The following is a 16,804-nucleotide window of genomic DNA, read 5'->3' as shown; positions in this document are numbered from 1 at the left end:
TTGATGTGTACTGTCTCACTTCCCACTTGTTTTCTTTTTTGGAAAAGTCCATAAGCCATTATTAGCCAAGTAGACCTGGGGAAGGGTAATGCATGTCCATTGGCATGAGCAATAAGGAATGACTCCTCTCTTTGGGATATCTTATATTCTTAAGTAAATGCAGGATCAACACTTTTTTTAATAGGCACAGGTGTTGCTGGCACAGGCATTGGTATATCATATTGCTCCTGCTGCTGTAATCCAACCTTGAGCCAAAGAACCGGTGAGACCATATGATGTTGAAAATTTGCCCAAGCCAGCATTTTTTTTGTTGCTCGGGCTACAAAGTTTACCAAGGAAGTGTAAAGATAAGAAGAAACAGCTCATGGCTGGATTACAGTAATCATGACACTTTGGGCTCCTTTTACGAAGGTGTGCTAGCGTTTTTAACGCATGCATCAGATTAGCACGCGCTATAGCTATGCTCAAGAGGAGGCGGTAGTGGCTAGCGTGTGCGGCATTTTAGCGTGCGTTATTCCGTGCGTTAAGGCCCTAACACGCCTTCGTAAAAGGAGCCCTTTGGGGTGTTTTTTTTTTTTCAGTTTTAGCGCACAGAGCTCTGGCAAGTTCCTGAAAGAGGGAAAAATGCTTTTTGCCAAACTGCAGATTCCTCTAATATTGGGAAAAATGCTGCACCAGTAGAGCTGTCTGATTCTAGAAAAAAAATTTTGATTTTGCCAATTGAATCAAAGTTTTTTAAAAATTCAGTACGATTCAATTCACTATGGTTTAGCTTTAAAATTAACTGGTGGGTTTATTTTGCTGCCTCTTCACCCCCCCCCCCCCCTTGTCCTCTCCAACCCCGCGCTGGCACTGTCAAATGTAAACAAAACGAACACTATTAGGTCCTAGCTCACGCTCGCTGTTAAACACCAGCTCTGGCAGGATACACATTTCAAATCTGATATACGCATTGCAATCACAAAATAGAAAATTATTTTTTCTACCTTTTTGTTGTCTGGTCATTTTATTATTCAAATCATGTTGGTCCCAGGCTCTGGTTTCTGTTTGTCTTCTGTTAACTCGCTTGCTATGTATGTGTTGTGTTGAATCCTAGGTCCAGTGCTTCTAATCTTCCATGATGCTGTAGACATAGCTGCAGACTGCAGCCCTTATAATGGAATTTTGTCTTCTCAGTGGACTTGGTGTGGGAGCCTGAGGGAGGGTATTCACTTTACAGCTCCCCTCAATAGCTCTCCTTTCTCATCTGTCCCCCCACACACAACCCCTTCCACTCAACAGATAAGTCTCTCTTATCTGTACCCTTCTCCCGGTGGAGGCACGGGTGCTGTTCAAATTTTCGTGAATCTGTTTTAAGCTGGTTTGGGGATTTGCCCCAAATTACCTTCTATCTCATTTTGTGTTATATACTCCAACGAGGATAACTAGGAATTCCAATTTATTTGCCTATCCAAAAATTACTGGCTGTAGATATAAGACTTTTTTGGATAGGACTCTTGCATTTCAAGCAAGTAAGCAGCAGTCCTGGTGGGGTAATTGTGTTGGTGGAGTCATGTTGTCTTATGGTGCATTTTAGAGAATGACACGGGGGAAAAATCTGTCCCCGTCACTGCCCCGTCTCCAGCCCACCATCCCCTTCACTGCCCCGTCACTGTCCCCGCAGCATCCATATAAGCCTTAGTACTGCAATATTTAGCTTATTCCTTCCTTATAAATCAAAGTTCTGGCTGCTGAACTAGAGAAAGAGATGTTCAGCTGGCAGGGCTTTGTTTATAAATTTTTATCAAAACAACTAATATACTACTTTATCCTAAAGAAAAAAAAGAAAATATAATTTTTTTTCTACCTTTGTTGTCTGGTTTCTGCTTTCCTCATCTTCTCAATCAATTCCTTCCATCCACTGTGTGTCTTCTCTCTGCATCTTCCATTTGCTACGTTACTGTGCCTCTCCCTTCACCCCCCTCCCCCCAATTGGTCTGGCACCCATCTTCTTCCCTCCGCTCCCCCATAGTCTGGCATCTGTCTTCTTCCCTTCCAGCGTCTTCTCCCCACTCTGTCTTCCACATTTCCCTTCAGGGTCTGTTCCTCTCCACCCTCCTTCAATGTCTGTTCTATTCCTTTCCACTACTATCCTTCCCTCCCTACTTCACCATCTGTTCCTTTCTACCACCCTTCAGCTCCTCTCGCATGGCCTATCTATCTATCTACCTCCCTCTTACTTTTGTAGCACGTTACAATGTAATTTGTGTAAGCCGCTGGAGCCTGCAAGCTCTGTCCCCAAACAATCTCGCTTCTGTGTTCCTATTTTCCCCATTTCTAATATCTCTCCTATGTATCTGGCATTGCCTCCCCCCCCCCCGTGTCCATATACCATCCCCATGGCATATATGTCCCCTTTATGTCTTTCCCTATGCCCCCATGCACATAATTTCCCCTCTGTTTCTGTTACCTTCCTGTGTCCAGATTTCCCCTCTCTTCCTCTTCCACACCAATGTGTCTCTTCTCTTCAAACCCATCTAGCTTCTTTCCCTCTTTCTTCCCCCCTCATCCCCCCTCCCCGCTTCCAGCATCTGGCTCACCTGCCTGACCTCCCCTTTCTTTCCTGCTGTAGGGTTTTTTTTCTCTCCCTTTTCATCCCCTTGGCCCTGAATCTCTTTCCCTTTCACTCCCTCCTTTCTAGTGTGAGCCGGGAACACGCGCGATCGCGCGGCCCAGCAGCCCCCTCCGCCCAATCGCAGCATTCCGTCAGCTCCCTCCCTCCACCTCACCTTAGATGCCGAGTTTGCTGGCTTTCTTTTTCGCCCAGCCGCACGCAATCAAAAAGCCGCGCATGTGCGGCTGCTCAGTTGTTCAATCTTCTCCTCTGACGCAACCGGAAAAAGGAAGTTGCAGCAGAGGAGAAGATTGAACAACTCGAGCAGCCGCACGTGTGTGGCTTTTTGAAAGCGTGCGGCTGGAAGAAAAAGAAAGCCAGCAAACTCTGCATCTAAGGTGAGGTGGAGTGAGGGAGATAGTGGAACGCTGCAATCGGGCGGGTGGGGGCTGCTGGACTGCGCAATCCTTGATTGCCTCACTGCAGAGACAAGTCCATTCACCACTCCATGGGGCGGTGAATGGCTTTGTCCCTGTCCCCGCAGCGACCACTATTTTTTCTTTCCCAGTTTCGCTACTTGTGGCTAGCCACGGGTAACAACCACCGTGTCATTATCTAGTGCATTTCGAAAAGTAATTAAGTCAACGATGTTTGACAAATTTATTTCCTAAATGAGGACATTACTGTTAACTAAAATCTTACATTGAATATTTTAGGTAATTTGTTGTATTTTAATTAATTGTATTTCGCTGATTGTCCAGCCTTTTTCTGCGTAAACCACCTAGAAATTGTTTGATTATGGCGGTATAGAAGAATAAAGTTATGTTATGTTCTCCCCTACAGCCAACTCCAGAATCCATCCCTTCTACCTTGCTGCTCTGTATGCCTGGAACAAACTGCCTGATTCAATACCTTGGGCTCTGTCTCTGGCAGTATTCAGATCCAAACCCATTTCTTTATAGGTGCTTTCAGTTCCAAACTTCAACCCACCTTCTAAGCACCGATATCTTGTCTTATCATTCCCTCTGTAATTCCCCCACCTGAGTACTATGTATAGATGCACCTTCTTGTCCAATTTGTCTGTCTTGACTAGAATGTAAGCTCTTATGAGCAGGGACCATCTGTTCTGTGTTTTGATGCACAGTGCTGCATATATCTAGTAGTGCTATAGAAATGATTAGTAGTAGTAGTAGTAGGATACTTGAAAGCAGTATAGTAGCACGGTCTAGTACATCTCCTTCATCAATCCCCTGGCTAGTACCCACATTTGAACCCTTCCCTTTCCCCCCGTGTGCTTCAATCTGGACTTCTCTTTACTAGGTACTAGACCACTACAGTGCCATTGCAGTGCTTTGGGCTGCCTCCTTTTCTTGTGCATTCCAAAGCTGGAATGTCATTCTTTAAAAACCACAGTTTTATAATAATATTCTCAATGGTACAGAATAAAAGAATAGCAGAATTCAAAGAAAGAGACAGAGAAGAAACTCGGAGGATCCCTAGTTGCAAATAAATGCAGGGATGAGCAAAGAACTTGCCTGCCAAAATTCAACAAGAAATTTCCTACCAAAATCTCCTTCCTTCTGAGGAAACCACCCACCTTAAAACTCCCAATCAGGTTTGAAAACCCACTATATAAGCCTATAAGTGGTATACAAATAAGGCTATAAGTGGTATATAAATAAATTCAAAGAAAGAGACAGAGAAGAAACTCGGAGGATCCCTAGCAGCAAAGAAATGCAGGAACAAGCAAAGAACTTGCCTGCCATGGTAAAGAATATATATATTCTGTACCATGGCAGGTATCAAAAGTGATCAAATAAGCACTGCAGAGACAAAGTAAAGACCCCCCACACATTCCCCTCAGGTTCCCTGACCCAGTTGCACCCTCCACAAAGTTCAGAATAAAAACGTACATACCTGCATCTGGAACATCAGCACCTGGCATAAAAAAGCCTAGTAAAGCTGCACAGAGGTGGCTTAAGTAGTCTGGGGAGTGGGCTAGTGAACCATAGAGAGGAGGACCCAGGCCCATAAGCCACTCTAACCATTACATTCATGGTGGAAAATGTGAGCTCAGCCCTACTGTACTGCCATATAGGTGCCACCTGCAGCTATTAGGGTTGTAGACAGGTGGGTATAGTAGGTTTTCGGGGTGTTTTGGGGGGCTCAACATAACCTATAAGGGAGTTCTGGTGAGATGTTTGTGGCACCCATTTTGTGAAGTTCACAGCATTCACCTGTATGGTGCCCGACTGCTCTGTTGCCCTGTCTGTGTGGCCAGTCCATCACAATACTGGCCCCCTCCCACATCCAAAAATTCTTGTTCTGGGCCTTGGGACAAATTTTGGGTTGAGAATGTGGTATAAGGATAGACAAAGTGGTGGTCTGGACGATCAAACGTCTGGATATACAGATAGATGATTTTCAAAAAACGGAATAGTTTAGATGTGCTTTTTGAGAATGGACATTTTATGTTCCTTTTGATTATGGCCCTCCACATGGTTTACATTCTGGTACTAGAGCATTTTTCCCTATCTTTCCTGGTGGGCTCACCCTCTTATCTAATGTAATATAAAGACAGACTGCAGATTTCACAGTATACCCTGAAGAAGGTCACAGCACAATGGTTGAAATGTTGCTTCCACTTACTCAGGTGCAGCAAGACCCAGACAACTGCAGCAATCATCTGATATCTGTTAGCAGAACAGTCAGGAAGGAAACTGGGCAGATAAAACACATTACTTGCTGCCATATTTTGTCAAGTCATTAAACTCTGGTTATTTGATTTAAACGCTGTCAGTGGTGTTTAAATTATTGACAGATATTCAGCGCCACTGTCCCTATGCAGAGTGGAGCAAATAGCTCTCCAGATAAAGTGAGGACAGCAGTCTTTTTGTTTTAACTGTATCGGGATAGTTATTCAGGTGGCGATCTGAATATCCCCACCAACAGGATAATAAGAACATAAGAATTGCCGCTGCTGGGTCAGACCAGTGGTCCATCGTGCCCAGCAATCCGCTCATGTGGCGGCCCTCAGGTCAAAGACCAGTGCTCTAAATGAGTCCAGCCTCACCCGTGTACATTCCAATTTAGCAGGAACTTGTCCAACTTTGTCTTGAATCCCTGGAGGGTGTTTTCCCCTATAACAGCCTCCGGAAGAGCGTTCCACTTTTCTACCACTCTCTAGGTGAAGAAGAACTTCCTTATGTTTGTACGGAATCTATCCCCTTTCAACTTTAGAGAGTGCCCTCTCATTCTCTCTACCTTGGAGAGGGTGAACAATCTGTCTTTATCTACTATGTCTATTTTCTTCAGTATTTTGAATGTTTTGATCAAGTCTCCTCTCAGTCTCCTCTTTTCAAGGGAGAAGAGGCCCAGTTTCTCCACTCTCTCACTGTACGGCAACTCCAGCCCCTTAACCATTTTAGTCACTCTTCTCTGGACCCTTTCCTCTGCCCTTGGCACCGCCACCAGATATCCATGGATAGTCAAAGCTTCAGTGGCGTACCAAGGGGGGGGAGATTCGCCCCGAGTGCATCCTTAGGGGGGTGCACAGCTGGCCAGGTCCGGAAAATTCCTGGGCTGCAACGGCGACAGCACTCAGCGGCATCGGCGCCCTCCCCCCCGGCGATGGCACTTAGCGGCATCAGCGCCCCTCCTCCGCGATGGCATTCAGTGGCATTGGCGCCTTCCCTCTGCGACGGCACTCAGCGGCATCGGCACCCCCCCCCCCAGCGACAGCACTCAAGTTCGGCCTCCTTCTCCCGGCATCAACAGAACTTCAGATCGGCAACATGTGCTCAGTCAAAAGCGTCCCCTGACTCAGCTTCCTGTTTCCGCCCAGGCAGTTCAGTCAGAGGGAAACTTTTGACTGAGCACCTGTTGCTGATCTGAAGTTCTATTGATGCAGGGAGAAGGAGGCCGAATTTGAGTGCCGATGGCGCTGAGTCCCTTTGCTGAGGGGGGGCCCTTGCCGATCTTGTTGCCAAAATAGGAAAGGTGAGGAAGGGAGAAAGATGGGCCTGTGGTGAATGGAGAGATTGAGAGAAGGGGCAGATGATGAAAGTGGAGAGAAGGGGGAAAGAAAGAGGGCAGATGATGGAAGTGGGGGGAAAGAAGAGGGCAGATGATGGAAGTGGGGGGAAAGAGAGAGAAGGGGCAGATGATGGAAGTGTAGAGAAGGGGGAGAGAGAAGAGGGCAGATGATGTAAGTGGGGGGAAAGAGAGAAGGGGCAGATGATGGAAGAGGGGAGAAGGGGCAGATGATGGAAGTGGAGAGAAGAGGGAGAGAGAAGAGGGCAGATGATGGAAGTGGGGGAAGAGAGAGAAGGGGCAGATGATGGAAGTGGGGAGAAGGGGCAGATGATGGAAGTGGGGAGAGAGAAGAGGGCAGATGATGGAAGTGGGGAGAAGGGAGAGCAAGTGCTGAATGGAAGTGGAGAAAGAGAACACATACTGGATGGAAAGAGGGATAAAGAAAAATGACATATGCTGGATGGGGGAAGAAGATAGAGTTAGTGAGATAGTGGAGGGGTGAAGGAAAGGGGTGGCATGCTGTGGGTAGACATAGTGAAAAGAGGGAATTTGAGGACTGCATAGTAAGAACAAATTTAATTTAGACGGATGCAGAAAATAAAGAAAGAAGACCAGAGAAGGAAAGGGAAGAGAGAGAGGGGAGAGAGATGCCATAGAACGGGGAAGGAGACAGAGATATCAGATCTGAGTGGAGGAAATGAGAAGAGAGAGATGCTAAAAACCACAGGGGGGAGGAAAAGAGAGATGAAAGGAGAAAGATGCTAGACCATGAGGGAACAGAGGGAAGATAATAGATGCCAGACCAAAGGGGGGGTGTCTAGAGGAGAGATGGCAGGGGAAGACAGACAGTTTTTGGAAGGGGCAGACAGTGGATGGAACAGGCAGATGCTGGATTGAAGAGACAGGGCAGACGCTGGAAGGAAAAGAGTGAAAAGAAGATAAAAGCAGAATCCAGAGACAAGAAAAGGTAGAAAAAAATCATTTTATTTCTATTTTGTCATTAGAATATATCAGATTTGAAATATGTATCCTGCTAGAGACATAACTGGGGACTGCAAAGCCCAGGCAGTGCTTCTTTAGCTTCCAGCTAGCTTAGGGCTCTCTTGGACCAGGGGGCATTCCCCTAACACTATTCCTGTCATGTGTGACTGCAGTATTCTGTTAGCATGATATTTCTGTATAGCATTCTATAATAATTTGGCTTATTCAGTTTTCTTGATAGTAGAGGGGATATATGTGAAGGGGAGGGGAGACAGGGGTTTTGTTGGTCCTTGCTCTGTATATTTATATTTATAAAATGACAATTGTAGAGAATATTGTTTCTTTTTATACTTTAATAAAATATGTTCAATATAAAATCATAACTGAGACTTATGCGGATGTGATCAGATGGTTTGCGGGGACTGAGCTTGCAGAGACGGGGTGGAAATGTGTTTTTTAAATTTCAGTCTTAGTAGTTTGCCGGTCCACAAAATAATTATTTTATTTCTGCCGGTCCACGGGTGTAAAAAAGTTGAAAAACACTGCTCTAGAGCAGAGTCGGCAGCTGCGCTGAGGTGCAGGAAGGTCCCCCGATGACTCATCTGCTGACTTTGCTCCGGAAGAAGTAAGTTATGTCAGAGGGGGTGGACCCGGCAGACGCAGTCATCGCGGGTCCTTGCCACAACTCCCTGCGTCTGCCGGGTCAACCCCCTCTGACGTAACTTACTTCTTCCGGAACAAAGCCTGGAGTCATCGTGGGACCTTTCAGCATGCGGCTGCCGACTCTGCTCCAGAGCTAGTACGTCAGAGTGGGAGGGACCGGCAGCCGGCAGCTACAGTCATTGCAAGAAAGGAGCAGGACTGCTGGAATGAAAGAGTGGTGCAGGGAGAGAAAGGGGGCAGGGTAGAATGGAAGGGAGGTGCTGATGGAATTGATGTACAGGGAAAGGGGAGAGAGACATAAGGGGGAAGGATACTGGATGGAATTGGATTGGAGGGAAAGAAAGGGGGCAGATGCTGATTGAAGAGGGGTGGATGGAGAGAGAAAGGGCAGACATTGGATGGTAGTGTGGCGGGTAGAGGGGGAGCCTATGCTGGATGGAAGTGCAGATGGTAGAGATAAGGGAGCAAATGCAGGAAGGAAATGGGAGGAGAGAAAGAGGGGAGCAGACGATGGAAATGGACAGAGAGAGGAGAAGGTACTAGATTTAAGAGGTAGAGAATGAGGGCACATGATGGAAGGAGGGAATAAATAAAAGGAGGGCACATGATAGGAGAAAAGGATTGAGTTAGGGAAATACTGGAGGGGGTGAGGGAAATAGGTGGCGAGCTGTAGGTAGACAGTAAAAAAGGAAATTGATGAGAGGGTAGTAAGAACGTAATCTAGATGAATGCAGAAAATAAATTGAAAAGGAAAATGAGGGAATAAAGGGATTGCAGAAGAGAGGTGTGGGAGAGGGAAGGAGAGGAGAGAGATGCCAGACCAATGGGGGTGAAAAGAGAGATGGAAGGGGGAGGCATACAGTTTTTGGAAGGGGCATAGAAGAAGAAAAGATGCCATATAGGGGCAGAGAGATGGCAGACAGTGGATGGAAGGAAGAGAGTACCAAGAAGATGAGGAAAGCAGAAACCAGAGAAGACAAAGGTAGAAAAAAAATTTCTATTTATTTATTGCTCTAGGAGACATGTGTCACTGTTTCTGTGGTGTTGCATTTTATGCAGAGTCCAGCTTCTTGCTGGTTCAATTTAACCTTTGTCTATGTATTTCTATTTTATCCCCCCTTTTACAAAACTGTGGAGCATTTTTTAGCGCCAGCCGTAGTGGTAGCGTCAGAGCTGTTACCACTGTGGCTAAAATCCACACTACAGTTTTGTAAAAGGGGGAGGGGTTAGTTTGTGATTACATATTCCATGCTAGGCAAAGGTGTTTTCTGTGTTCTGTGTGTTCGAAAGACATGGTTTTCTGTTAGGATTGACGGTGTAGGATTGATCTGTACTAGTCTGGCTTGTTTAGTTTTACAATGGGTGTATTGATGTACTGCTCACTGCAATATGTAAGATGCTGCCTTTTCTTAGGTACTCATGTGTGACGTATGGCTTGTTATTAAAAATCATGTTTTTTGTACAGATGGGGGGGGGGGGGTGTCAAAAAATGATGGGCCCCGGGTGTCACATATGCTAGGTGCGCCACTGCAAAGCTTAGTCATTCGTGTAGATAATGGCTGTTGTTATCCAGATAAAAGGATATATGAATACTGGGCCATATGCTTCTAGGACATTTTTGTCTGTGGTGGTGACTAAGGGCACAATTCAGTAATTGGCACTGAAAGTTAGGCACCGGGATGATCCGTGCTATGCTAGTATTCTGCAAAGGGTGCTCTGTGCTGAGCATCCTTTTATAAAATACTACCTTAGCGCACATTTCGATCTGTGAACAGCACTTACTACTGCTATCTGTTCGTGTCTGACCCTTGGATGCTCTATAGGCCAGTCCTCGCAATGCTTCCCTGTTTTCCACGGCTTCTTTCAGTTGCTTGATGTTCATTCCTATGTTATTGTTAATGGTATCAAACCAACAGGCTTGCTTCCTGCCAAAATCTGGTATAAATGTTATTATCCAATTTATGGCAGTTCAGCACACAATGATTGTATTCTATGACGTGCCTAATTTCTAGAAATCCCCCGATCCACTCATGCCCCCTCCCATGCTTATGTCTCTTTAGAGCTGCATGCTATGAAATTTAGGCACATGTATTATAGAATAGAACACAGGGCAGATCCATGCCTATATCCTAATCAGTGCCAACTAATTAGTTAATCACTCACACCTAAAATTCCATGCCCAGTTTTGGGCAACCTATATAGAATGTGGTGGCAAGTGTGTATGGTGTTCATTGCTTGCATTTTTTCTAGAGCACACATTCAGTCTTGCCTCATTGTCTAGTGTCACGCAGTAAGGTTATACAGAATTTGGCCCAGTCTTTCAGATCACTAATGGCTAGTCATTTTTAATTCCAGCAGTCTCGAACTGGGATAATATTTAACGTCAGCTGAAATCTTTCAGAGACTTCTTAAATGTTAAGGCATTGCTGCTCAAGTTTCAGTGCATAACTAGTGGTTTATTTCATTCTGACAAATATGCCAACATTTAGCTGCTTAAATATCTTGAAAGAAGGGTTTTGATGAACTAGCAACTTTTGGACACATAACTTTGCTTTAGTTCCACCACAGAATGGAGAATTAAATGGAACAATTGAGGAGCAAAGACAAGTCCTTATTTTAGTTCTGGTCATTTCCATGTTCTGATAGGAACAATTTTCCTGTTCAATTTGAGGAGACAAGAAGTAGGACCATCAAACTGGCAGGGAAGGTTAATTCTTTACCCATGTTGGACTGACACTCTTTAAAACTGGAAGGGAAAGACAAAAAAATAGCAAATTTCTCCCTCCCTCTTCCTATCTCTCTCACACAGGCACGCATGCACACACGTGTGTGTATTTTCATCTGTTCAGTTGTCACAGAGATGTTCAATAGTTTTAAACCTTTTGCATTTCTTGATTTATGTTTTACTTCTTTCTTTTCCTCTTTATTCCTTAATTAAGGTTTCCAGTTTTCTCAAACTTTTTCCTTTATTTATTCATTTTTTCTCTCTAATTCTAAGTTTCTGTTTGTTGTTTATTCTGTTCTCTCAGCCTTTCCCCTAAATTTTTCTATCCCCTGCCCTTTTCTTCTGTGTCCCATTTTTGTTGTCCTCTTTTTGCTTTCTTATTTATTCTCACCTTCTTATTCTTCTCTTATTCACAGGTATTCCCTCTCTCCCAGCACTCATCCTTCCCTATGTCTTACATGTGGCTTTTATATCACAGATCCCTCACCTCTCCCTCATTTTTTTCAACCCCTCATTTCTTATCACCTTCCTTCACTTATCCTCTTCTATCTCTCTCTATCTTCCCCTTCTTATTTTCATCTGACCTCTTTTGACCTTCCTCTATTCTTCCTTTTCTCTTTTTCTTCACTCTTCCCCCTATCATCCTGTTCTCCACCTCCACCTCTCCTTATCTCTCTCACCATCCTTTTTTCTTCCACTTTGGCCTCAACTCTGATCATTTTCCTTCTTTCATTTCACCCCTACCAACTCATCTGGTCCCCTTTCTCCACACCCAGGATCCTATTTCTTCTCTCCACATCTCTTCAGCCCCCCCCCCCCAACCATTATCCTTTCTCTTTTGGCTCCTTATATTATGCCAGTTGCAGTCTCCACCACCACCACATAGCCATGCCTCCTCCTCCTTATGCTTAGAGGGTTCTTTTTTCATCCTCTTTCCCTCTCTCTTCTTTGTCAACAATTAGTTATTTTCATGGTGCATTTTGGTGTGCTTATACTCACTGCTAGCAGGGTTGGGTGTAGTCTTGCAAATCTGCTTGCAAGATCTAAGGGAATCCCTGTGTCTCAGGAGCTGGGACTGTGGAATCACTGTTCCTCTTGCCAATCCTGCAAGAGGCAAAGAATTCTCTAGTCTTTTTTTTTTAGCCTTCTTGTCAAATTTTGTAGGGCTTAGGGCTAACTTAACCATTAGGAAAGCTTAGGTGGCCACTAAGGGGGTGGGGGTAGGGCAGCAGCAAAGCGCAACTGTAGTTGGAGCAATAGTTCCAGTAGTTGCACAAATTCAGAAATAACCATCAGCCTGTACTTCTACCCACAGGGAGGATGGGCAGTTTTTCAAATGACCATTTATCCAGGTAAATGGCTTTCGGAAATTGAGAAGACTGGGGTGACTTTATAAAGTAGGCACCAATATTTTCACGCTAGTTATGTTTAGAATTCTAGCGTATATGCACGTGTGTATATGCCAGTGTTCTAAGTCAAAAATTATAAGGAGTGAGGAAAATGCTCTCAAAAATATACAGAAATGAGAGGTCAAAGTCAATGGCAAAAATATAACTAGGCACAAGACTTCTCAATATATGAATCAAATATTAAGGCTTGAATATAAATGTAGAAAATATAATGCAATTTTTTACATACACTCAGATTTGTGTAATCCGACCAAGAGCCGTAGCTTCTATAGTCGAACCCACCGTCCCATCACTGTGTATGACTTTAATGTGAAAGATAGTAAGTGAGGCTACATGCTCTACTGATTAATAACTTCGTTCTCAATGGCAATAAGAGGAGAAAACAACGCCTCCACTTAGCTTTAAGGTGAATTAGCAGGTCCCGACATGGGTCATGTTTTGAGGGTCTGTTTCAAGGAACCCAAAGGAAAAATATTAGACTTCAAATGCCAGAGAGATGGGTGCTGTCTGAATCAGATGACAACTTGTGTTCATAAGTTGAAACGATCTCTAATTTCGCAGTCATTGTGAATGCTCAAAATGTCCACCCCTAGCTTTAACACAGGCCTGCAGTCACTTTGGGAAGTTCTGAACAGTCTTATTGATCGGTCCCCTTGTGGCAGGCTGTCCCAGATCATCTGCTAACACCTTGCTGTTCCAATCTGAAATGCTTTTTTTTTTAAAAAAAAAAATCTTTATTGATTTTCAAACTTTGACAGTGCAATACAATTAATTGAACATAAAATACTGCATAAAACACACTATTAACTACACAGCTAATACATAAAACAATCATTTTCTCCCACCCTCCTCCCAATTATTAATACAATATGATATATGATATGATTACAATATTATAATTAAATAATTTTAATCCTCAACATACATTTCCCTCCCCCCACCCACCTATCTGGATGTGTAAGGAAATCTAAGAAAAGGAGAGATATATGACCCTTATTGCGAGGTAGCAAATATAATCAATGGGCTCCACACTTTATTAAATGAACTACTAAACCCCTTACATTCCGCATTCATTCTCTCATATTTATATGTAGTACACATTTTTGCCCACCAAAATGTGTAATTTATTCTTTCGTGGCTCTTCCAGTTATGTGTGACCATTTGGATGGCTATTCCCGTTATGATCAAGAAAAGACAACTTTTATATTTATCCAAAGTAGGCTTAACGTGCAGTAACGTACCACAAATTATGGCTTCATAAGTTAAGGGGATAGATGACTCAAGAATAAGATTTATTTGTCCCCAAATTGACCTCCAGAAATTAAGTATCAATGGACAAAAATATAACAGATGATCCAAAGTCCCTATATTAATACGACAATGCCAGCATCTATTAGACTTAGAACTGTCTAGTTTTTGTAAACGAACTGGGGTCCAAAAAAATCCTATGTAATAAAAATAACCATGTTTGTCTCATAGATGCTGATGCTGTACATTTCAACTCTAAGTCCAAATTTGTGGCCAACGAGATACAGAAATATACTGTTTTATCTCCATGCTCCAAATGTCTCTAAGACTATCTTTTGGCTTTTTATTCAAAAATTCAGAAATCAAATTGTACTACTGGGCGGCCTGATGTCCTACTAAATCTGTCTGGTAGCAAAGGATCTGCAAGCTATAATAAGTTTTAAAGTTTTTCCATTCAGGGAACCCACTCTGAATAGCCTGTTTCAACTGCAACCACTTTTTAAATAAATTATCATATTATGAAATGCTGTACAGATTATTCAAATTCAGATTATTTATTTTTTACAAAAATTTGTCACTTTGACGTTATTAGCAGTAAGCTGACATCCTATTTTTGACAAATAATGATAGTTTTACGGTGAAACATTTTTGAATTCACAAACATTATTGGGTGGTCACGCTAAAAAGTCTGTAACTTCACCATGTTTAAAGATAAGTAGAATGAGATTATCACATGAATGTAGATAGTAACAACAAATAAAGCTGTAAAATATTACGTTGAAATTCCAAGCACTTGCAGAGAAACAGCAAAGACCTCTAGGGGAATACATTTTTGCCTTATCCTCTTGGGGGGGGATTGGTTTGCTGTAACACATGCAGACTATATACAGTGGTGCCTCGCATAACGAACGCCTCGCACAGCGAACGCTGCGCACAACGAACTTCATGTCTTGCTTCCTACAACGAACTTCGTTTCACACAACGAAGTCGCCCGAGCTGCATCCTTCCGCGCAGGCACTGCGCTTAACTGCCCTCTCTCCGCCTGGCTCCCTGTGCAGTGGCGGACCGTCGGCTCGCAGGGGCCCGGCGCCTACTGCTGATGCGTTGGGGGGGGCGGAGCTACTCTCGCCGCTTCCCCGATGCTAGAAAAAAAAAATGAACAGTTAAGTCCCAGTTTTTGCCGCTGAGACTCTGCCCTCTCTCACTGTAAAATTAGACTCTACTTAGTCTGTCTTTAAATTTTAAAAATGTGTGTTGTTTTAAAAAACAATTATGTTTTTAGATGTATCTAAATAAAAATAATAACAAAAAATGTATCTTTTTTTATGTCATCTTAGCATATTTTATGCTACAGAACGAATTATTTTTTTTAACATGTATTGTTATGGGAAAACGCGTTTCACATAACGAACTTTTCGCATAACAATCTTGCTCCTGGAACCAATTCAGTTCGTTGTGTGAGGCACCACTGTATATATAAAGAGAGAGAAAAAAATTGAAACCAAGGCTTCATAATTTGAAAGTGTGATGTGCAGTCATACCTTTCTATAGAATTTTTCTGGAAGGGGTATGTTGAAAGGGGGGGGGGTGTGTGCCTTTAAAGCTAATTGAAAGAGTGTGCAAAGCTGAAAGGCACATAACACTCTCAAACTGGCCCTAACTGGGTGGAATATTTTTTAAAAATTTCTTTTGGAACCGGAAAGTTTGGAAGGGGTAATTGCTCCCTTTTTTATCCCTCCCACCCACCCACTCCTCCACCTACTGATGTTCTTTTCAATTTCTCCTCACCCAGCTGACTTTTTGTTGGCCAGTAAGTTGAGACAGGTGATGCAAAAACATTTTAAGAGGAACTTAAATAAATATTTGGCAGATCATCATATGGTGTCTTAGCTGCACCTACTCAATGTTAGTAATGTCAAGGATACAAATACCAGGGAGCTTGCAGGTGGATTAGGGGTGAATAAAGTGCTTCATTTAGTCAAAAGGTTACTTTAGTTTTGTTTGCTATTATGTATGTTAATCATTCTTTTTTTCTACACATGAAAATGTTTCATAAGTGTGGATGAGTTTCTATGGTTTGCCAGGTAACTCGGGTAGGACCAGGAAACCTAAAATACAAAACCAAATGAATCCTGGGATAGGCAGTGCAGGCATACTGTATGAGCACCTCTTCTAGGAACTGTGCTATCATAGAGCCACCTTGCTGCTTCTCACTTAGGCCCTTGGCTTGGGGAAAATTTGACAGGCCATAATGGTTACTCCCAGACTTACTACTTCAGAGACCAAGATAACTCCATGTGGTGTTTGAAGAATGTGAGCATGGCCAGCCTTAGCAATTGAGGGGCCCTGTACAGACCAGTTTGTTGCCGCACCCCACTCTATCTCTGCCCGGGATTTAAGACATCAAATGAAGTATCGGGGATTTATTTATTTAAGGCCGGCACTGTGAGGAGGTAGATCCAAAAAGACAATAATATAGTACTATTCTTCTGAGAAATATGAAAACAAATGGCTAGTAGGAATGAGTGGAAGAAGGTATAAGGGCTGGCTGGCAGTGTAGTGGGAGGAGGATAGAGCAACAGTGCTGAAGAGCATGATTATCGATGGGGAGGGAGAGAGAAGGATACAGAGAAGAAGATGGAAAGGGAAAAGAAGCTTTAACTTTTTGTCATCCAACAGTTGCAAAGTTGACTTGTGCAGACACCCTGCTGCTTAAGGCTGGCCCTATTTGTGTGTAGGTTTCTTTTTAGGGGGTTAAATGTTTGTAAGTATGTTGCCAGAAGTCGTTTTGGTTTTGCCGTTGGTCCTTAATTTGGCCAAACCACTAAACAAGGCCTATTATTAACTCTTGAAAAGCCAATAAAATTGAGTCACATAATAAAACCTGACGTGCACTTCAAAATTAGTTATTTCCAATGTTACGTGGTACAGGAAATAAAGCAATAAGGCATAATAAAGAAAGCATTAGTTCAAGAAAACAGATAAATACAAATTGGAAAATAAGGATCCAAGAGAGGAAAATTGTATAGATTAAATTTTAAAAATTCAAGTATGGAACATGGCAGCGGGTGCCTGTGGCGTGTTCTCAACTTGAGAACAAGAAGTGGTGCTCAGGGGGGGTGGGGGGGAGGTGGTTAGACACCCTAGGTA

General features: G+C 43.3%; 1 protein-coding gene across 9 annotated transcripts in view; it reads left to right on the top strand.

Annotated features, from left to right (window-relative positions):
• LYN (LYN proto-oncogene, Src family tyrosine kinase) overlaps positions 1–16,804 on the top strand; it is a 242,633-nt gene that overhangs the window by 46,094 nt on the left and 179,735 nt on the right. The gene's annotated exons all lie outside the window — the stretch shown is intronic.

This window comes from Geotrypetes seraphini, chromosome 2, assembly GCF_902459505.1.
Source record: "Geotrypetes seraphini chromosome 2, aGeoSer1.1, whole genome shotgun sequence".
NCBI lineage: Eukaryota > Metazoa > Chordata > Amphibia > Gymnophiona > Dermophiidae > Geotrypetes > Geotrypetes seraphini.
Note: the sequence above shows the minus strand (reverse complement) of the source record. Positions and strands in the feature narration are given on the sequence as shown.